Source organism: Natator depressus, chromosome 9 (assembly GCF_965152275.1).
Source record: "Natator depressus isolate rNatDep1 chromosome 9, rNatDep2.hap1, whole genome shotgun sequence".
Lineage (NCBI taxonomy): Eukaryota > Metazoa > Chordata > Testudines > Cheloniidae > Natator > Natator depressus.
The window spans coordinates 51779019-51802304 of record NC_134242.1 but is presented as its reverse complement, the minus strand read 5'-3'; the positions used below and the strand labels follow the sequence as shown (position 1 = coordinate 51802304).

Here is a 23286-nt window from a genome sequence, read left to right as displayed (position 1 = left end):
TGAGCAAAAAGTTCAATTTCAGTGTCAGAACCAGGAATGACCACATGTACCAGGAGATAGCGAAGAAACTGGCAGCCCTGGGGATTCACCAGACTGGTGACCAGGGCAAGAAGTGGATTAAGTGGCTCAAGACTGACAACTGGAAAGTCAGAGATGAGAACCACATCTCTGGGAATTTACTGTCATCCTGCCCTGTTACGAGGAGTTTAAGTGGGTGCTGGGTACTGCACCAAGCATGGAGCCACTAGCGCGTCACAGTGGCCTGGTCAGCTGGAATTGTGACCTCCTGACCCCGAATCCCGTGTAGGCCTGCAGGGGACCCCGTAGATGACAGATCAAGCTAGCAAAATGACTGTGGTGCTGCCACTGCTCCCCAGGGAGGCTTTGCCACCAAAACAGCTGTGGCACATCCTGGGTCCTTGGTCAGAGAAGCTTTTTGATGCCGTCTCCCTCTCCCCTCATCCCCCAAAGAGCAGCCTGCCACAGAACTGGCAGCAGAAACAAAAGAGACAGAACTTGCCCTGGAGCCTAGTAAGTTTCTGGCTCCATGTTTGTTTTAATTAATATAGGAACGGGAAGGATTATGAGCCAATGCAAAAGTTGTTATGAGCTGTGGGCAGCAGTGAGTATCCACACACCAGCACCTCAGCCTCCCCCAATCCTTTCCGCTCCAGCACACACACATCCCATGGAATTCAAAATGGAGACCAGGAAACACAAACAGTGAAACCAGCATTTAAAAATGAAGTTTTACTAGAATCCTTCACATTCTTGCTAAGATGTGCCAGGGTGTTAAAAATAAGAACGTTATATTTTCCTATCGGTACGCTGTGCCGCACCAATCCAACACTGCAACAAGCTGCCTGTAAGCGGTCAACCGTCTGGGGAGGAAGGTTAAAATGTAGTCCATTTACAAATGTAATCCATGGATAACAAAATCATTTGTCCGACATACGGCTTGGGGTTTGTGTGCAGTCCAGAAATGTGCCAGGAGTTGTGGTGTGGCTGTGGAATACTTTGCAAATCTGTATCAGCATGTGTACATTTGCATGCAGTTGTAAAAGGCTGGATCGGAAGCTGTGGGGAGGCAGTAATCCATGCGGACACGAACACAGCATTCTGTTGATTTCCCGCACACCCATGAATTTGGTCCCAATCCCAGGTGCTGATAGCTGCAAATTTTTCCTGGATAGGTAGTCACATTAAGAGGAAGGGTGTATTTTTCAGGGCCACCTTGGTAGTGGACTAGCCCACTCCACTTGCAGATATGCTCTTCATTCACCATCAGTTTGAATACTTCAGTGGCACACATGGCTGGCTTGCCACCAGAAGCTTGGAATTAAAATTGCTTTGCCATTCAGAAACTACAAGAATTTTTATGTCCTACAAAATGTGGAGTGCCTACAATGACAGAGAATGCATATGCAGTACACTACAGCCACCTCCCTTCCCCCAAAGCCCAAGGTGGGCTGCAATTTTTAAACAAAATTGTGATTTTTTAATTACCACTCTCCTTGCACTCTTTTCACTGCAATTAGTTGTGACTCTGTGGTTGCTCAGCATTTCAGCAAGGAGCCTAAGTGTAGGGCAACAGGGCATGGCTATTGCAAGTTTCAGTAGAAGTCCTTTCTGCCACACTGTATCGTATGCGCAACTAAGATTGATAAACGCTGTTGCTATTTTAAATTCAATGCAAAGACTAGATCACAACAGTTTCTGCCTATTCTGAAGCCAGCTTGTTCTTTGGGGACCAGTTCCTCCAGCAATGGTATCATTCTGTAAAGTAGAAGCCACCCCAATAGCTTATGGCAGCCACTAGGAAGCACTGTAGGTTGATAGCTTTTCACGTTGGTTGCCTCTTTTCCTGGTTTGAGATTGGCTTTCGTTTTTGCTGCTTTCTGTTCTTTTGGTATTCTCCCTGAGGAGGTGATGTTGGTAAAAAGAGCAGCTAGCCATTTTCTTTGTCTTGGGCCCAAATGCTTTAGGAACTCAGGGAATACACCATCAAGACCTGCTACTTTTTGAGGTTGTATTTAGGTGATGCCTCTGTCCACCTACTCCACTGAGTAGGTACAGAAAATTGGGAAAATGGTTGGCATAGTTGAGGGCATTATAGAGTTCTTTATGGACTTTGCACCTGGTACTTTGTTGACTGGGAGTTTTGAGTTGGCAATTAGTTGCCTAGCTATGGCATCTTGGCTCACCTGCAAATGCAGGCTGCAGGCGCTGCTCCACCAACGGCACGGAGGAGACGCCAGGCCTTTCAGCTTGACTTTGTGAAATCAAGGGCCTCCACAGTGTCATGTCATCTTTGCCTTTTTACCAAGTCCATTGAATGGAGCAAGGCTTTTGCCATATCCAGTTGTCCATTTGCCTTATACTGCTGAAGGAGTTCTTCGCTCTCCAGCAAGGGGTGAAAGACTTTCAGTATCCCCTGGGAATATTGGTTTTGGCAGCTGGTGTTAGGAGGCTAATGAAGTGATGATATTTGGCAGGGGTCAGAGAGATCCACTTCATAGATTTCTCTGTCTGTGATATATTTTGATCATACTGCTTCCCGAAAGTTCACAGATTAATAGATTCATAGATATTTAGGTCAGAAGGGACCATTATGATCATCTAGTCCGACCTCCTGCACAATGCAGGCAACAGAATCTCACACACCCACTCCTGCGAAAAACCTCTCACCTATTGCTGAGCTACTGAAGTGCTCAAATCGTGGTTTAAAGACTTCAAGGAGCAGAGAATCCTCCAGCAAGTGATCCGTGCCCCATGCTACAGAGGAAGGCGAAAAACCTCCAGGGCCTCTTCCAATCTGCTCTGGAGGAAAATTCCTTCCCGACCCCAAATATGGCGATCAGCTAAACCCTGAGCATATGGGCAAGATTCACCAGCCAGATACCCAGGAAAGAATTTTCTGTAGTAACTCAGATCCCACCCCATCTAACATCCCATCACAGGCCATTGGGTCTATTTACCATGAATATTTAAAGATCAATTAATTGCGAAAATCATGTTATCCCATCATACCATCTCCTCCATAAACTTATTGAGTTTAATCTTCAAGCCAGATAGGTCTTTTGCCCCCACTGCTTTCTTTGGAAGGCTATTCCAAAGTTCCACCGAGGTGGGAAGATGCACATATTTACTCCACAGATGGAAATTGAGGGAATCCCTGAACTGTGACTGTGGCGTGGTGCAAACTGTTGGACACATCACGGACGATTGCCCAATCCATGCTCATCTTGGGGGTGTCACATCCATTCACATGGCTACCCCCTTTGCTCTGCACTGGATAAGAGACCTTCAGATCCAAATGTAAGCACACCATTGCTTTCACCATTCCCCTATTTTGCCATACGAAAGACGAATCCTGCAATTAACCTGGTTGTGTCCACGGAACTTCTGGGATCTGTAGCCTTTCTTACACAATATATGGTAGTTCAGTTTTACAAAGTATCATTTTTTTTGTCCTTGAGATTCCACAAGGATTTTTTTTTGTGCTCATGCATTGACCCAGTTATGAGTCATTGAGACAATCCCGTTCTGTTTTATGGCTGCTTGCAGGCATCTCTCCGGAGATGACCTGTGCCTGCCGATAGTGGGGAGGCAGAGTAAGGGCAGCTGGCTTCAGCAGTCTTACTGAGCATGCTCAGTCCATGTGAGCATCTTACTGAGCATCTGAGCATGCTCAGTTCAAGCCAAGCAGAAAATCTGGGGGGGCACGTGACTCACATATCCCACCCACGTATCGCCTCTGCTTCTACCTCTGCTGGCCGTTGTAGCTCACGCACACCCTAGCAGAAGTCTGGGTCTCCATACTTTTACAGACTGGTCCAAGAGGAAGCGTTTCCATGGTGAACTTTTGGCTGATGTTCCGGGTAGGTGCAATACCAATACCAAAGGATTCATAACAAGTGCAGAAGTACGCAGAAAGGCATGGGTGGGCTGCAGTGCTTGAGGCCAAAATTGCAGCGTGGGAGCAGACACTTGCATTGCAGTTCCTGGAACAGGAATATCTAGTGAGGGAGGAGGAAAGAGCCTGACAGAAAGACCTCCTTGAGTGGCTGCTTTCACTAATGGCCATGAGAGTGCCTGCACCATGGCCCTAGTCCCCTGTATGGTACCATGTGCTGCAAACCAGGAACACTTTGGATGATTCCATGTTTGGGTGGTCCATGCCACCAGGATTAACTGCAGCTGGACAGGGCAAATCTACCCCAAGTGCACTTCCATTCCACTCTGACCCCTTCCCCCAGCATACTTCCCCACTTTGCTGATCCCTTCCCCACTGCATGCACCCATCTCCATACAGACCCCTTCCCCTTTGCAGTCCGTTTCCCCCCTCAACACCTATGCAGTAGTGACAAGTGCATGCTAAATGCACACAAGAAAGAGAAAGGAGAATGTGCCAGGGGAGATGCAAAATTAGGGGATTTTTTTTTATGGCAGTGTTTGCACTGTTCAGTGTTTGGTTTATGCACTTAGTTTTATTACTGGTTGTGATGCTGATGTATTCTTGCTTCCATATTCTAATGGCAGCTGGCCTCCCTGGCAATGCTTTAATATTGTTATTTTTGCAATACAAATAAAAGCTTTTATTTTATTAAGAAAGTCTGTTAATATCCCTGCATCACATCTTATAATGTGTGTTTTGAATAATAAACACAGGTTAAGGCACAAAGGGCAAAGTGTGTCCAAACACAATTTCTCAAATACATCTGTGTACACCAGTCAATAATGTAAATGCACAGTCTCCCTGCCTCCCGCCCATTACATTAACACTCATGTCATCCATAATAAAATTCCTGACATTTGATACCTGCCATTGTGTATAGTGACAGTACCCCTGCCCCCATTTCATTGCATGGCGGGACAGTACCTCATTTACTGTAAACCTTGCTGTACAAAAACTTTCAAAGCAGTTTTTGGTTCAGTGTACTGGTTCTGCAATCCTTTACTGTTATAAGTCCATTCAGGGGCAAATGGGTTAGCTTTGGCTTCACAACGACCATGAAGAATACAGCAAGCCACAATAATCTGGACAACATGGACAACACGGGAATCCAAACAGGTCTGTTGACAGCGCCAGGATTTCAATCTGCCAAACACACGTTCAGCCACCATTTGACACCTGCTGAAAGTGTAATTAAATCTTCTTTTGCCTTGCCCACTGAGATCAGGATTTGGTTTCATAAGCCAAGGCAGGATCCCCCAGGATAATAGAGGGGAGAGTGACTCCAGTGTCATTTGGTGGGAATAGTGTTCCAGTCTGTCCATGAAAGTAGATTCCCAACTGGCAGAAAAACCTTGCGTCATGAACCTTTCCAATGCAGCCCGTGGTCCACAAAGGGCCACATAATAATTGAGTAGTGCCCTTTGTGGTTTATGTCCTCTTTTGCTCCCTGAGGAGGAAAAACTAGGGGCACATGAGTCCCATCAATGGCCCTGGCACAATTTGGAAACTCCATTCTCTCAAACCCAGCAGTGACTTCAGGAATATTGTTTATTCCCACCACCTCTGAGTAAATTACATGCCTATCACCTGAGAAACCTCCACCACCACTTTACCATAGTTGACTTTCCAACACCAAACTGGTTAGCAATGGACCTTTAGCAGTCTGGGGTAGCCAGTTTCAAAATGGTTATAGCAACCCAGTTCTAGATGGATACGGCCACCCTCATGCATGTATCGTGACACTGGAGGGTCAGGGCAAGCTGCTCACAAAGCTCCAGAAATGTAGCTTTCTACATGCAAAAGTTCTAGACCCATTGCTGGACATCCCAGGTCCCCATCATGATGTGATCCCACCAGTCTGTGCCTGTGGCCCTGCTCCAGAAATGCTGGTCTATGTAGGGGGCATTGGCAGCTATACCAAAAGTCATAAGCAACACTACCCAGTTTGAGTGTTTTACATCTGTATCGTCATCCTCCTCCTCCTCAGTCATTAGCTCCATCCGGTGCCTTTGGTAGGTCAAAAAATGTTGACAGAATGTCCACCAGCATCTCACGGAAGCTCTGCCCATTTCCTGAAACATGATCGAAAGCCCAAGCAAGAGAAGTTCTTCAAATGGTGACTCCTCTATGTTGCTGGTTCCTGTTGCTGGTAGTGTGCACTCTCAAATGACGGCTAAGCAGGATTTATTGGCAGGCTGGGACAACTCCCTGTAACGTGCAGAACGGACAGGCAAGTCTTCCCACACAAAGGGCTTGGAGGGAAGGAGCAAGGAAGTCTGGGATATGGGTGGGTTGGACTGGGGTTTGCAAACTTTATTGTGGGCACTGGGGCCCCAGTGTGGGGCCTGGGCTCAGACATTCTTAACGTAAGGTCACCAATGAGTGTCAATGCTCAAGCATTGGAGTTTCAAACTTGAGTCCCATTAAACTTGCACTTACACTGTAGTGCAGACATACCCTCAGGCTACAGGGGAGCTCATCAGAGTAAGCAGCCTGGAATGTGTGCTTCTAGGAAGGAGCAATTCTTAAGGGGAGAGCTGCAGTTGGCAGGCCTCCAGGAAGGCCTGGTCCCAGCACAGGGATTCTCCAAACAGTGGCAGGAAGCCTGGCTGGCCAGGAACTATGTACTGCCCTGGAGAAGAACTGCCAGTGACTGATCTTTGAGAACTCTTGGTGCTGGGGAAGACTTCTCCCCAGACTCCAGGGAAGGCACCCAAGTCAAAAGAACCCTATTGGTAAAGGATCTGGATGGAGGGGAGAAGTGGAAGCAGGTGGGAACAGAGGAACTAAGACTGACTCTGTCTCCCAGCGAAGACATTGGGGTAAAGGCTTGCTTTAGTCCCATTGGGTCTTTGGTTAATAAACTAGACCCCTTAGAAGGGATGGTGGGGTACATAAAGCCTTGTTGAAATCATAGAATCATAGAATCATAGAATATCAGGGTTGGAAGGGACCCCAGAAGGTCATCTAGTCCAACCCCCTGCTTGAAGTTTGAAATTGTTGATGGCACATTAGGAAAACTGAGAGAAAGAGCCCCCTACAGTCCACACCTGGACATAGATGGTGCTACTGGACAAGCAAAGTCTGCTGCAGCAATTTTTCATTTTGAATTGACATTTAGAAATGTAATGACTGTTTTCATTTCGTTGTGATTTAAGATGCCATTTTTCAACACAAAAACAACATTTGATTTGGAAATGTGGATTCATTGCACTGATTTTGCCTTCTAGCTGAAAATGTTGGAAGATTTCATTGCATCACTTCCAGTCTGAAACTCTTTGGATTTTTCATTCCATGAAATTTTTTTGATATTTTGACTTTTCATTTCAGTTCAGAATAGAAACTAATTGCAAAGTGTCAGAATTTCCCGAGGGACAAAAATTCACTTTTCCAAACAGGTTACCTAGGCTGATGTAAATGTCCACAGACAGCACAGGGCATTCAGCACCAGGCGCCTAAGGTCAGAATCAGGTCAGAGCTACAGTTTGGAGAGAATGCAAATATTGATAAACCAAGTTTTTACATGAACGTAACAAGGCACAGTGCCTGAACTGTGCTTGGGCAACAGAGCTGTGAAAGGCTGATTTTACTGGTGCTCTGTAGCCAAGAGTCCACTTTCACATTACAAGCTTGCGCCTTGACTAATTGTATTAGTGTAGTTGACAGATATGTAGTAGTTTTTAATTACATTTGTGCCGTTTATTAGTGTTAGAGGAGCTACAGTATTAGCAGCTGTGACATTCATATTTTGAAAGATCGGGGGTTTACATGGCTCTATTAAAATGGGTCAGACACTCTCACTGAGACTTCTGCAAAATTCAGCAAATATTTTCTAAAGTAGTTTAGGAAGAATTCAAGAAAACAAAAGCCAGAAAGTTCACCACAGTTATGTATAAAGGTGTAATTTATAAATACTTCACACACTTATGGGAATTTACATGCTACTGTTGCATTAGAGCCTGCATTTGTCTAGCATACAAACTCCTTTTCTCCGGTGCTAAATCTCAGAAAGAGTGTATCCCTATTTTGGATGCTATTGATTTGATCCATACCCCTTTGAAGTAAGTTAGAGAGACTATCACATTCCGGGGTGTGATCCAGAGCAGTGAGAGATTGTGTCGCCACTTGCCCCATAATACTGGGTGCCTCACAATACTTTACTGGACCGCTCACAAACAGCCAAACAACATGCAGGTCTCACCCTGAGTGTCAGTGTATAGCTACAGCCCTGATCTGACAGCGCCAATGCCAGTCACACCAGTCAGCAACACACCAATCACACTTTGGCTTTCACTGGCCTTGGTTACTACCTGCAGAGTGTAGCACACTCCCAGTCCCAAATTTCCCCCAAAATTTGTGTCCTGACCTGTCCAGCCCTCTCCTGGGCAGTTCAGGTATTAGAGGTCTGTTGCCCCTGTAAGGGGTCAATATGCAACAGTTTGCTACTTTAACTGGAGTTACCCAAACAGTTGAGTTTAATCACAGCACTGGATTAGTTTTGATTAAAAATAAAACAAGTTTATTTAACTACAAAGAGAGAGATTTTAAGTGAGTACAAGTATTAAAGTCAGAAATGGTTACAAGAGAAATAAAGATAAAATGCCTTCTAGTAGCTAAAACGAAATAAGCTAGACTTGGTTCAAGGTAAAATCCTCATCACAGGTTCTCAGCAACATTGCTGACCAAACTCTCAGGTCAGGGTCCCCCCCGCCAAAAAAAAAAATCAATGGGCTGCTTCCTTTCTATTCTTAGGTGAAAGAGAGAGAGAGAGGGAGAGAGAGCCTGGGGTGTTTTTGCCCCTCACTTTTGCAGTCCCATCACCATTTACAATGCATTTTTGAGGATTATCCTTAGATAAAGTTCCTTCAAGCTGTGAGGACATCTTGTGGTGAAAGAGATTCCATGCTGTTGTTTGCTAAAGTGCAGCTCGATCTGTTCCTGCCCCCTTTGGTGCCAAAGAAGGACCACTTGCCAGGTGATTGCCCATCAACTTCTATGACACCTGGCTAGAGGCGTCCACTTGACCTTTGACTTTAAGAAACTGGTTCACCCATTCCTCAGACTTTTCTGATAAACACATTGTAGTCGTAATTTCAGCTTATGTTCATAATGCTTAATACGCATTTCATATATACTTTACACAAGAACATTGATGATCAGCATGTCGTTGGTTTTTAAATGATACCTCATAAGGCATCATTTGCACAAAGATTATTACAATAACGTGTAGGGTGTGAATACAGGGGTTCTCTCAGTCACAGACTTCCATTGACTTCATTGGGTATTCTAGCCTATATAGGTTCTTATACTGCCTTCATCACTGTAGTATCTAAACACCTTCTGGTCGTGCATTAAGCAATGTGACTAACCTCTAGGGTGACCAGATGTCCCGACTTTATAGGGACAGTCCTGATTTTTGGGTCTTTTTCCTATATAGGCCCCCACCCCCTGTCCCGATTTTTCACATTTGCTGTCTGGTCACCCTACTAACCTCTGACATTCGTCCCTCATGACTTATCCTAACATATTAGTCTGTACTTTGTCTAAATTCCAGAGACAATAGTCAGTGCACTGAGGCACATGGAAGGTATTGTTACCAACACATACCCTGGTTATGCTGTTTGAGGTGCCAGAATGGTTGCATGTCACCCATCTTTACTCAAAATGATCTAGCACAGGATAGCCTCTCTCTCATTCTGGCAACAAGAGAAAAATTCACACTGATGGTAAGAAAGGGGGTGGGGGTGGGGGGAACCCAGCCAGTTTCATTTTCCAAAGTGCCCATTTCCTTAAACATTCCCAAATTATCATCTCATTATATTTATTCTCTTTCTTGAGGTTGTTGTTCCGTTTACCCAACGTCACTCAGTGAGCATCTCCAGTCTCTTTCCAGCCAGCCTGCACAATACATTGCAATTATATAATTATGCCATTGTAATCAAATAATTAAGATGCACATTAAACATGCATTAGAGCTCACAAAGGAAAGAGCGCTTCAGACATGGGCACTGAATGGGAGGGTGGGAGGCAGTCCGTGCTAGCTCTAATTGCATCGAGCTTTTTAATGAGTCATGGACTCCAGGTCTCTGGTGGCAAAGTGTGGTTGAGTTCAAGCTGCTGTGTTTTAAACAAGCAAAGAGGGTTAGTACAAGGGGCCCCTGTGGACTGGTACAAGACTGAGCAACCAAACACATAAGTAAAGAGAGAGCAATCATAAAGCACATGGTTTGCAGCATTTTTGAAAGATGCTGCACTGAAGAACTCGAAGATCTAATTGTCCCAGGGGAAGAGAGACACCTATCTGTTCCTGCAGAAGGCCCCCCACCATTGTAAACCTCAGCGGTGTAGCATGAGAAGCCCACCTGTATCTTGACATAATTCTTGTGTGAGTGTTAGGGTGTAGAGTGGATAAGTGAGCTTTTTGCGGCCAGTAGTTTGGGTTCAATTAATGCTGAGCATGTCACCTGTGAAATTAGTTTGGTGGTCTCCTCCAAATTTGTTCACTATAGAGAGCCACACAACTTGGCATGGCTGGAATAGATCCAGAACTGAGATAAGTCCTGCATCCAGTGTTACAAATCACAATTAATGCACTTTAGCTGAGGTCATGTGACCCAAAAACGGCAGCAAACTCAGCTTGCTGGGACCAGAAATCTGTGGCCAAGATTGATTTAAGGTGAGATTTTCAAAGGTGCTAATAGGAGTTGGGAGGTCCAAATCCCATTCAGTCCTGGATCCCCTAGGTCAGGGATCAGCAACATTTGGCACGCAGCCCGTCAGGGAAATCCGCTGGTGGGCCAGGACCGTTTGTTTACCTGCAGCATCCTCAGGTTTGGCTGATCGCAGCTCCTACTGGCTGCGGTTCGCTGTTCCAGGCCAATGGGGGCTGTGGGAAGCGGCGTGGGCTGAGGGATGTGCTGGCTGCTGCTTCCCGCAGCCCCTATTTGCCTGGAATGGCAAACCGCAGCCAGTGGGAGCTGCGATCGGCTGAACCTGTGGACACTGCAGGTAAACAAACCGTCCTGGCCCACCAGCAGATTTCCCTGATGGGGCGCTGCCAAAGGTTGCCGATTCCTGCCCTAGGCAAACAAACTTGAAGGAAAAACCGAGGCCAAATGAATTACTTTGATCAGGATTCAGCAACTGTTTGGTTGTGGAATTGGTCTCTTGTAATCTGCCTCAAGTCAGAGTCAGAGAGAGGAGAGGTCTGCACAGGAAACCTGGAAGATGCAAGAGAAAAAATTCTAAAAGCTACGTAGAAAAGCACAATTCTCCTTGCAAATGACTTCTGTGTATAAATCAGCCAATGGGATCAGAACTGAGGTGGAGGGCTTCAAGTGAGGATTTCAGAAGCAGAGTGCTAGACTGGGGACAGTAAAGACTGATGGTCAGATCTGCCATTGGCGTAATTGAGTGGAGCCTCATTCATTTCAGTAGAGGAACAGGAACCTACACCAGCTGTATATCGGGCCAGAGAGTCTGCAACTCAAACTCAAATCAGTAAACCTCAAGAGGAGATTGCTCAGAAACAGCAAAAATAGAAGTATATGGAGGACAGAGCAAGAATAAAGCTAAGTGCAGAGTCGTGATATGCTTTCAGACAAAAGTAGATCTTCACAATAGAGGAATTGAAACTTGATTCATAGCTCTCTCCCAAAACTTTTTGCTAATAAACCATCAAGGGCATTGATAATGAGATTCTAAAATTCCCAAAGAAAAGGCCTTAATATTAGCCTGGGAAGTGGACTCAATAAGAAACAAAGTGAAAAGGAGAATGTTCTTCTCTGATGCATGTGTAGCTACTCAGAGAAGAAGAATGTTGTTTATAAAAGGGAAGATTTGAAGGAAAATATAATCTCCTGTAAGAGTCAAAGTCCTTTACAGAAGACTAATTAAATTCTTCCATAATCTAGAGGAAGCAATGTCATTCCTGGATCTCTTGGAAAATCAACTGCTGTGTGCGCCCAGTAGATGTCTGTGGCAAAGGAAAAGCAGATGAGAGAATCAGAGCTGAACTCCTGAAAGCTGTTGTATCTCTTTGCTGTTCCCTTGTGGTGGTTATTTAAAGGGCTGTAAAATGCAAATGTTGATTCCAATACAGATAGTTTCCATATTAAAATGTGTTTTACATGTTTTATTTACACAATAGCCCTGCTTTGCTGGGATGAGGATAAAGTTATGAGAGGGGGAATGGGACCAATTAAAAGAAAAATGAGAGAAATAGAGAAAACTAGGATTAGGATGTAAATATACTCAACTTACACATATCCTCACTTTATAGAGCCTTTTTAGACATTCTTCTTCTAGTGCAGGGATCTCAAACTCAAATCACCACAAGAGCCACATGAGGACTAGCACATTGGCCTGAGGGCCACATCACTGAAACCTTTTCATACAACGATACAAAAATCATGGGCTAAGAGCCATTGGCCATGAGCATGTGCTGAACCTCATCGAAGCAGCTGGCAGCACCTTTCAGCCTTAGGTCACAGCCCAGAACAGCAAGGGGCTGGGACGCAGGTTTGAATCCCCCCACTTGGGTCATCTCTCTCTTAGAACTTTCTTTGTGCAGAGCTGAGGTGCCTTCTGCTCCCACTGAGACCAGCGGGATCTCAGGGTGCTTAGCACCTTTCAGAACAGGCTCTGATAGCACGTGCATTGCAACAAAGCCCTGAAGTCAAGGGGAATGACAGGGATGATTCAAATCATGCTACAGATGCCCAGATAAACAACCCCCTCTCCCAGACTGCTCCAAGTTAATCCCCCATCTGGGTCTTCCTGTGCATCCTGGCTCCTGTGTATCTCTGCTAGACTGTAAGCTGTTTGAGGTCTTACCAAGCACATTGTTGGCACCTAATGAAAAGAGGGGTGTTACCCAGTGATGAGCTGCCAGAAGCTGAAGAACCGGTTCCTTCAGTCTCTCTGGGTCTTTGGTGGCACTTCAGCGGCACGTCCTTCAGTCGCTCCGGGTCTTTGGCGTCACTGAAGGGCCCGCTGCCGAAGTGCCGCCGAAGACCCGGAGCAACTGAAGGACCTGTCGCCGAAGTGCTGCCGAAGGACTGCAGGGCCGCCGGGTGAGTAGAAATTCTCAGGGGAGCCTCCCCAGCCGAGAGCTTAGGCGGGATGGACAGGACGGTCCCGTGGGTCGCATGTGGCCCGATGGCCGGAATTTGTTGAACCCCTTTAACAACCGGTTCTAAACTGGCTTCAAAATTTAACAACCGGTTCACGCGAAGAGGTATAAGAGGTACCATAGCCACAAGAGGTATCTAGCTGCACAGGGCTTGTGTAACGAGGGAGCAGAAGGAAGCAGAGGGGCAGGGAAGCGCGTGGCTTGGAAACACCCCCGCCCGGTTTGCAAATCATGCTTGTTTCCAGGGGAGGAGTGAGAAGTTGGGGGCTTTTTCAACTGTGAAAACTCTATGATGTCCTGAGAAACTAGCGAGGGGCTGGCTGAGAAAAAACACAACCCCCACCCCATCAGCCCAGCGTGGTAATACAGCTTCAGCGGCCCCCGCGGGTCCCTTGCCCAGCCTGTTGCTCTCCCTCCCCTCTGCTGCTTGTGGATCTACAGCGCTGTGGTCCGCTTAACCCCGCCGCAGCCCACGTGCGTTTGTGTGTGGCTGGGGGGGGAGCAGCCTCGTGCTGCCCCATGCTCCCGCCACTCCACTTGCACAGCTTGGCATGAGTTGGCAGCCTGGAGCTGGGCAGGGAGAGGAGGAAGCCCCCGGGACTGAGGGGGAGGGAAGCCTGGGCTTGTCTTGCCCTCTGATTTCTTCGCCTCTAGCAACACTTCAGTACTAGCCCCACCCCTTTCCCTACCCCCATTCCAACCTCTTCCCCGAATTCCTGCCCCATCCCTGCCTCTTCTCCGCCTCCTCCCCTGAGTGTGCCGCATCCCTGCTCCTCCCCGCTCCCTCCTGGAAAGTCCTAAGCACCGCCAAACAGCTGGGGGGGAGTTGGCACCTATGTTGGGCTGTGTGTTTGAGATCCCTGTTCTAGTGGCACCTGGGGGCCCAGCTGAGATCAGGATCTGATTGTTCTAGGTGCTGTACAAACTTATCGTGAGAGACACTCACTGCTCCAAATTTCTTGCAGTCTAAATGAACAAGACAGACAAGGTAGGGGAAGGAAGCAGCATCCCAATTTATAGATGATGTGAGTTGGCCACAGACTCACAGCAGTTCTTTAGTGGAATTGGCAATTGAGCCTGCTCCTCTGCAGCCTAGCATAGTCCTTTAACCAGCCAACCATCTTGTTGTGGACTCCATCACTACCCCCCATATATTTTACCTTTTATGAGGGCTCTACCTTCCTTTCCACTGTTGGGTTCCCTTCTATTTAATATATCTCTTGTCTGACTTCCTCTCTGACTTCCCTTCCTCTTCTCCTTCTAGCTAGAGTTAGCACCTCTATAGTCTCATCTGCGCTCCTCCTCTAATCTCTCCACTTGCCCTGGTGACCCCCATGGATCTCCTGATTTCCCTTGAACCCTCTCTTACTCTTCTCCTTAACCTCTCACTCCCCTCTGGCTCTTTCCCCTCACAGTACAAACATACTTCAGTCTCTCCCATCTGAAAAACCCCCCAAAACCCCTTCAACCCCACTCACCTCTCCAACTATTTCCCCATCTTCTCTTTCATCTCTAGGTTCTTTGATTATACTGTTTACAACCGCTGTCTGAAGTTCCTCTCCTCCAATTCCATCCTACATCCTGCATGTCAAACACAAACCACTTATTGTCACTTTCAAGGCCCTTCATGGACTATCTTCACCCCACCTATCATCGTTCATTCACTATCAAGATAACGACTCCCAGTTGGTCCATGATGCCAACCTCCATCGCTCACTTGTTACATTTTCAAACTAGTTCCTTTCTGCTTTCTCCCCTCTGCCCCTCACACACAGGAGGCACTCCCCAGAAACATATGCAAAGCTTCCTTGTTATCCTCTATCAAAACTCTGCTGTGCCATGATGCCTCCAAAAAACTTGGCAGTGGTGAAGATGCTGATGTGCCGAGACAACTGCCTATCATGATGATGAATGTGTCATTGTTTCCTTGTACTCCCCCGTCTTGTCTGTATGCATCTGTTGTCACTTGTCTTGTACTTAGGTTGTAAAGCTTTTTGGACAGGGACTGACCTTTTGTTCTATGTTTGCACAGTACCTAGTGCAATGGGGTCCTAGTCCATCACTGGAGCTCCTCAGCAATGTGGTATATTCTAATATATATGACTGTTTTCACAGGGCATCAGCACTTCAGAATGGAAAACATGGCATCAGGAATAACTGTGGAGGGCAGCACATGTGCGTGGGAAATGAAGGTGAAGATGTGTAAAGAGGGCAACAAAACCCATAATACCCTGGCTTATCTTCCTAGATTAGAAGGAGCTCAGTCCCTTTTACTGTATGTAAAGTAAAACTGAAAGGGGCTATTAAGGGTAGAGTTGTTTGAGAAATGTTTTTAGTTCCCATTACAAATTTTGATGAAAACAAAAAAGTTTTCATTGTTTTCACTGAAAATTTTCTTCAGAAGTTGTTTTGGTTTTCATACTTTCCTTTCCCCTCTCTTCCCTCCAGAAACAACCCAAATCCAATGTTTTTTCAGGTTTTCATTTTTTTTTACAGAAGCCCCAAAATATTAGTAAAAAATGTTTTTCTCTCAGAAATCACCATTTTGACGAAAAAGTACATTTTTTGTTGTAAAAACATTTCAACCAAAACTTTCCAGCAGCTCTAGATCAGGGTTCCTACATCTATTCAATCTGATTTACAGGGTTTATGTACCAATATATAGACATAACTCTACGCAAATCCTCCAGAGTAGATACAATGGCTTTTAAAGCAAGGAAAGATGCTAATTCTATCAGAGGAAGATGCAATTAGATTAGAGGAGCCAGTGCTTCTCGTAGAGATTGAACGGGCTATGCACTATTTAAAGTCTGGGGAATGGGCAGCATTGGATGGCCATCCATGGATGATCATATGTGTACTGTCTCTTTAAATCCAGAGCAGCATGGCGGAGGAGGGGACAGGGGAAGGTGCTACAGTGATGCAGGGAGAGAGAGAGAGAGTACTTGAAAGTAGCTCTATCCATTTTCCCTACTAAAGAAGTAGCTCTGAGACGGCTCTGGTCCTCCAGTGGCTGCTGCTGCCATCTCATGGCCTGGAGGCCCCATTGCAGCTCCCTCAGCAACCAAGAAGGGCTATGAAGCTTCATACAGCCGTGACATCATCACTTTGACTGCAAAAGCAGTAAGGCCCATCTTCATTGCATCAATACAACATTAGCCTATGAACCATGCAAAATATTAGAGCCACCACCTGGGAGACAACTGTGAATTTCTGAGCTGGTGAAATCTCTTCAAGCCTCTGATCATTTCTGCTGGATTTTTTTCGCCCTGGACTTTGCATTATTTCTATTTAGATAATTTTAAGATTAACTGAACTCAGTACTCAGAGTGAGGTACCAGCAATATGGAGCACGGCATATTTTCAGTATGATTCTCTAAACCCTTAATATGTTTTTGTTTGCTTTTCTTCATTAAATTGCTCACACTCACGTTTAGGTCTTTTTTCCCAAATGGTTACAGATAGTTTGAGTTGACTGAGAACCTATCAAAGTGTATGAATATTTCAAATTGTTCCTTTTAATTTACAGTGTTGTCAACCCTCACTATTGTATTGCAAATTTTGTGATACTTGCTGTTTATCTTAACCCCCCAGCTCCTGGAGTCATGTGATTATCTGAGACCCTCAGCTTCCATTCCAGTTCTCATGGTTGAGGAGAAGAGACTGAAAATGTGACCTGAGTGTGTCCTACAGACTGAGAAACCAGAAGACCAAAAAGAACCCCAAATTGTTTATTATTATTATTTTATTTTAAAACTCTCATGAGTTTTTAAGCCAATCTCATGATTTCTTGAGGCCCAACTCATCCTTTTTGAGGGCTTTGGATTGGCAGTACTGAGCATATCATACATTTTTTTATGTTGAATTTCATCTGCCATCATGTTGTCCCTTCACCAAGCTTTGTTAGGTCCTTCTGAAGTTCCAGGGCCAATCAGAGACGGGGCCAGGAGGGCCATTTGGCCTGGGCCTCAAGCTCAAAGGGGGCCTCAAATTTAGACACTTGTTAATTTTTTGGCATTTGATAAGTTTCGCAACTTGTTTTTATGAGCATCCCTATTGGACCAAAATGTGACACACTCTCAGCTTAGAGCTGCAAATTTAAGCTAATAAGAAATGTGATTTGGTAAAAGACATATTTTTTTTTGTTAACTGATATAGATGTTGTCATATTAAAGAGTTAAAAATGTTCATAAATATTAATAAAAATATATCGGTTCTGATGGCACAAGATTAGACCGTGATGAACGTGTCCTCTCAGATCAGCTGATTATATAAACAAACCACTGCTAGTGGGTGGTGCTGGATCAAGTGCATGTTAAAAGATAGAGAACTGTTACATTTTAGTGTCTTTATAGTTTTACATCTAGTTGCCTAAGGAATTATTTATGTGTGAGAATTCCTCATTATTATCTTCATATGGTAGCTAAAAGAGGTGACTGGTTGGTTGGTTGAGCCCTAGTTTGGTAGCTTGGTCGTCATCATAGGCTTTCATAGTCTATAGGCCCAGATTCAAGGTGAAAATTTGTGAGGACAGTCTTGTGCAGTGAGTTTCGTGAGGATACATGTTTGAAATTTTTGGACATTATCTCTCTGTCTGTATCCGTGTCTGTGTTTGCTATATATATGTCATCCTTTTGTCTTGGGACAAGAGCATTTGAATGGACTCGCCATGCTTAATATCAACTGTGACATTCCATGAAAGCTAGATTTTTCCTCAATAATTAGTGAGTTTGCACAGAAAAAGGCTAGAAAAGCATTTGTTAAGTAAAAAAAAAATATTGAAATTACGTCTCACTCTTTTTTGTGTGTGTGCTTTATTTTGTTTTCATGTGTCGTCATTTTTTATTTTTATTATGGCTAGGGGCCTCAAAAACTGGAAGTGGCCCAGGCCTCTCTGGACCTCTGAGAGGGCCTGTGAAGTTCTAACTAGTCTTAACTAACTTAAATCCACAGATGTTGGCATCTTAATATTAACATTCTCTTCCAGAGAGAAAATGAACAAATATATTAAATAATTCCGGTTCTACTACAAATCCTAGTGCACTGTACTGTTAGCCTCTTGCTAGGAGAAAAGCAAACATCTATTCCTGAAGGATGAAAGAGCAGATATGTGTCAGGTGTTAATCATGTTGTTTGATGAACAGTTAGAAAGTGCACAGGTACTGTGGAGATGGAAACTGTATAAAAACCTTGTGATGGGGTGTATACCACACACTGGCACTAAACGGGACAGGGGAAGCTAGAGAGCTCAGTTAGGGCTCCTGGTGGCAACTACAGGGTGTGGTAGGCCTAATTCAAGATGGAACCCAGCTGTGAAGGAGCCGGGGGTTGCTATAAAGGAAAGAAGCGTTGATAAGCGGGGGAAGAACAAGGAGTTGGGGGGGGGGGTGGAATTCTGCAGTCCCTCTTTGGGTAGTTGAGAGGCCTGCAAGGAGCAGGAAGACTCTTGCCAGGCTAAGGAAAGATATCAGGGTAGTAGAGGGAAGTGGAAGCCCTCCAGTTGGCCTTTTGGGTCCTCCCTTGACTAGAGAGGTCTGGCGAAAGTGTTTTTGTATCTCAGAGGTGGCAATGCTAGCTTATTGGACTACTACCACCATGATATCATGAAAAGATAGGAATCAGGGCCTTCTCTTTCAAGGGCCTGTATAGTGCAATTTTATGCCTCTTGACATTGGTAGATGCTACCAGTGCTAGGTACAAGACTGTGTTTTATTGTTGGTTTTGGATGTTGTCTGTCTGCATTTTGTAGCTCTGTATTGTTTTGCTGTTTTTTTAAAATCCCAGATGTTGGTCCCACTGTGGTACTGACTCTGGCATATTGTCTCTTTATTGCATATTATGGCTTTAGTTTATTTTTTGTTAAAAAGCCCAGAAGCCTTTGGAAATGGGCACTAACAAACAGAAGACTATTTAGGGACAGATCTTGATGTGGTGTAAAACAACGTCTCTCTGTTGGCCTCAGTGGGGTGATGCTGAGTTACACCAGCTGAAAATCTAACCCATTACTTTTATTCTCTGCTTTTTGTCCCTTCCCTCTGCTTCCATGTCCTTCTAGTTCACTCTTTTCTTATTAGCACTTTCTCTCAAATCATCCTCTCTAGCTCCCAGCAGATACCCAAGGCCGACAACCTGTCCCCGGGCAGGCAGACATGCTCAGAGTACCAGATTAATGAAACTGTGACAAATATATGGGTAATATATATTTTGCTCTGTTTTAGGAAGTCTGGCTAGGGTCTATGGACAGCATTTTCATGAGAAAGAAGCACAGTTACAGTCTAGATGGAGGGGGGAGGGAGTATATATCATATTAAAAGGAGCCTTGGAGCTTTACAATATAGAGGAATTAGATTGTATGTTGTACCTTTAATAGCCAATGTGCTGTATCTCAATGTGCTTTACAAAGCAATGAATTAAATATTGGTAGCTTAGTGACTGTGTAGGAAAATGCAACAGCCATTGTATGCTTACCCATATTTAACAGAGCCTTGGAATTAAGCATTTGTTTTTATCGAGGCGATATATTGGTCAGGATATCTGCATCCCCTTTCCTAGAGCTTCATTGCAATGATATTTCTGGGTTGGAGCTCAGGTGCTGCAACAGGACTTGAATTCATCAGATATGTCCCCAAGAAACAACTTTATTGGGGAAAAATCAGATGGGTTGATATGGTCCCCAAAAGTGGCATGTCACCTGTATCTCTCTCTTCCCCAGCTATTGCATGCAATGAAGAACAGCTGGATTTCTTTCTGTTATAAACTTGTATCATGAATGTGTTGAATCATGTTTAGAAAGTTTCCCACAATTTTTAAAATGTTATTAATAATTATTATTTTTTTATTTCTGGAAAACTGCAGATAATTTTTTGTAATGGTCCAAATAGCTATCTTAGAAACAGATAATTTGTTACAAAAGATGGGCAGCTCCACAAATGCTATTAAATGCATTTTCCTTCATTTGTGTCAAGTTATACAGAGGGGATGTTGGTGTTGAGAAAACATTATCATACAAAAATCTTTCTTTGTTATCTAGTTGGTGCATTATCCCATTAAAGGAAAAACAGCTGTTATCTCCTTTATAAAGGTTAATATAATAATAGGCAGATACTGGCTTTTGTTGAGGCAAAAATCAAGATCTATTGACTGGAGAGGTAAATATTCAGTGAAGCAAAACCAAGTTCAATATTTACCTCCAGGGAAAATAAATCTTAATATTCACTGAAATGGGAACCAATTGGAAAGTGGTCTCCATTAGAAAATAAGCATTTACCAGCTGCAGTATCTGAGATACTGGAGAGCATTCCTGTTTTAAACATAGGGAAATACTACCAAGTCACATACACCACATTATGGTTATAGAGATGGTTGAAAAGTGCCAGTTTTTTCACAGGAATTTTTTGGGGGGAAATATTTATGTTTTTTTTTAAGTTCATTTGAACATTTTTTTCATTCTTTTGAAGAGAAACCAATTTATTTTCATAATTTTTCTAAAAATGAATTGTTTTGGGGAGAAACATATTTTTTTTTGGTTTTCTGGGAATAATTATGAAAATGCAAAAAAAAACCCCCATTACTGGAAAAAAATCAACTTCTGGTTTAAAAACATTTTTCACTGAAAAAACAATTTAACAAAAAAATGTTGACCAGTTCTAGGGATAACCACTGATAAACACAGGTTCCGAATGGTGACTGGATCAACCCCTGCAGCCAGACCGATGGGTGAGGGCTCTGGAAGAAGAGATCCTTGTGAGGTGCACCACCCAGGTGTCCCAGGAACCATCCCATTGGGGGTGGGGTGGAATGGGCCCCCTGTTGAATAGGCTGTGGGGCACTTGATGGAGTATGAGTGAGGCTGAGGCCATCCTCATGGAAGCCTTGGTTTTCACACCCATTCTGGCTCCTCATGTCCCCTCCTAGATCCACCACGACCAGGGAGTTCCACACCCCACAGGCTTCCGCCTGGGCTCCTGGGAGTGGGGGCTGTATAGAAAAGATCATATGGCGCCAGGGCATGTTACTTTTAACAAGGGCTTCAGAGAAGTAATGGTGAGTGTCCACACGGCTCACCACCTGTACTGCTCCACCCTAACCCCTCGACAGGTTCTGTGCTCGGTGAGCGATCCATGAGGAGGGGATCATCTATGTGAGCTGGTCTCAGGTGTAATCAGGGCCATACTGATTGTAATCCATGCAAATACCCCCATTATTTATGTCCAGGAATTTTTTTTATAACAGTTTCCTTTCCATTCAAAGAAGAGAAAAAGGTGAGGTCCAGCAAAAATCTTGCATTCTTCTGTGATGACCCACTTAGGAAACTTATATTTGCTAATTGATTAGCTCCTCAGAGTTGCAATCTGATTGGCTGACACTGCTCTACCACTCTGTATAGTTGACCTCTCAGGAGATAAATAATAGAAATGTTTTGACTTCAGAAAATCGTATTGTATGCACGTTACTGCGATAGGAAACAACCGATCTCATTGTCTTTGACTGTTATGGGATACATTGCAACACCAAAAATATTGGTGACTTGTGTCAGTGCAAGGTGCGATGGGTGACCTTACATCACAAGGTTAGAGGTTATCTCATGTGTGCAAGAAGATGCACTTGTGAGCACATCCATTTTCTCATTGGGTACTGGTTGGAAACCCTAAGATGAAAAATGTCATTTCATCGGAGTGATCAATACGAAGGTTATTGCAGCACTCAGCCCGCCCTTTAAAATATCTTACACATAGCTCACCAGTGATGTGGATGATAGAAACCAAATTTTAAGTAGGGGGTGGAGTGAGAAAGGAATGGCACTATCTTTTACCTAACCTGAGCAAAGTGACATGAACAAGGATTTTATTTTAGAGAGTTTATCTCACTTGTATCTGTGGTGACAAGATCCTTATCAAAACAAGACAGGTGTGAGGGCCGTCTGCTCCTTGTTATATCGGTGTAGGATGACAGCAAGAGTATCACTGCTTGAAATGTTATCTATCCTTTATTATTTCACTGGTGAGAGACTAACAAGAGCATTATCAGGGTGTTTGCAATCACCACACGTGTGGCTGAAGTGATAAACGGGAGAACAGCCATCTGATCTCCAAGGATCTGAAGACAATGCAGCCTTGAGCAGAAGGAGATGGATTTTTTTTTATTGAAAATGTTTTGGCGGGCTGGGAATGGTGAAACAAGCTCAGGCAATTGTTCAGATTGTAAGCTCCGGAGGAGCCAGAGAGACCAAATGAAAAGGCGATCAGATCAACAGCACTCTCAGCTGAAATAGAAATTTGTTTCAATAAATCTTTTATGATTTTTTTTCCCTAGCACTCAAAGATGAGATGTAGCAACCTGTTACTACTGATGGGCAGGGAGGATTTCTGCGAGTGAGCAAGAACTTGAGGAAGCTTTGCACCACGATTTCTATTAGGGGAGCACAGATATGCACAGAGGTAATTTAGGAGGTGGGTAGGGTTTTATTATTGTCATTATTCCATGTATTACAATAGTGTCCAACAGCTGCAACCAGAAGCAGGGCCCCATTGGGCTAGATGTTTTTTAGACACAGACAGGCCAGGTTCCCACTCCCAAAATCTTACAGTCTACGAAAGGACTAAGGAGAGACTGATGCTAAATTTCAGGTTGCAGACTCCCTGCCGCGGAGTACCTGTGTGGAAGAGGTATGGCAGCGGAGCAAGCATAATTTAATCTAATCAGAATAGTCCCTTTGGAGCTGAGCTGATTTACACCAGTTTAGCATCTGGACCCATGGGGTTACTGCTTCTTTCTCCACTGCTTCGTCCCCAAACCCACCCTCCCAGGGCATCAAACCGTCTGCCTGCCACCAGGCAATTCAGACTCTGAACCATGATGCTCTGTTCCCAGAATCTGTGGAAAGCCAGATCTATGACACAGATGTAGCCCACATCACAAACAGGACAGATTCTGCCATCCTGACTTACTCTGCAATAGCCACTTTAGTCTCCATAGGGCTAGAGGTGTAAGGAGGTGCTACCTTATGCTAGGAGTGACGTCAGGATCTTGCCCTGGGAAAGTAGGCAGCAGTCCCTTCCCTGCAAATCACTTGTGCCGCTCCACGGGCTTCGTCGGCACATGGGGGTTAGATTTCAGGTAGGTAAATGTTGTGTACGGGGCGGGGAGCGTTAATGAATCTGGAGCCAGACTGCCTCTGAATGTGTGAGAAGCCAGG

General features: G+C 44.5%; 1 long non-coding RNA gene across 1 annotated transcript in view; it reads left to right on the top strand.

The window, feature by feature from the left end:
* The window catches only part of LOC141993489 (uncharacterized), a 44705-nt gene extending 27897 nt beyond the window's left edge, over positions 1–16808 (top strand). Inside the window, exons 2-3 of the long non-coding RNA XR_012640872.1 lie at positions 15207–15283; positions 16686–16808. This is a non-coding gene — a long non-coding RNA (uncharacterized LOC141993489). The remainder of the gene's footprint in view (positions 1–15206; positions 15284–16685) is intronic.
* The last annotated feature ends 6478 nt before the right edge of the window (positions 16809–23286 follow it).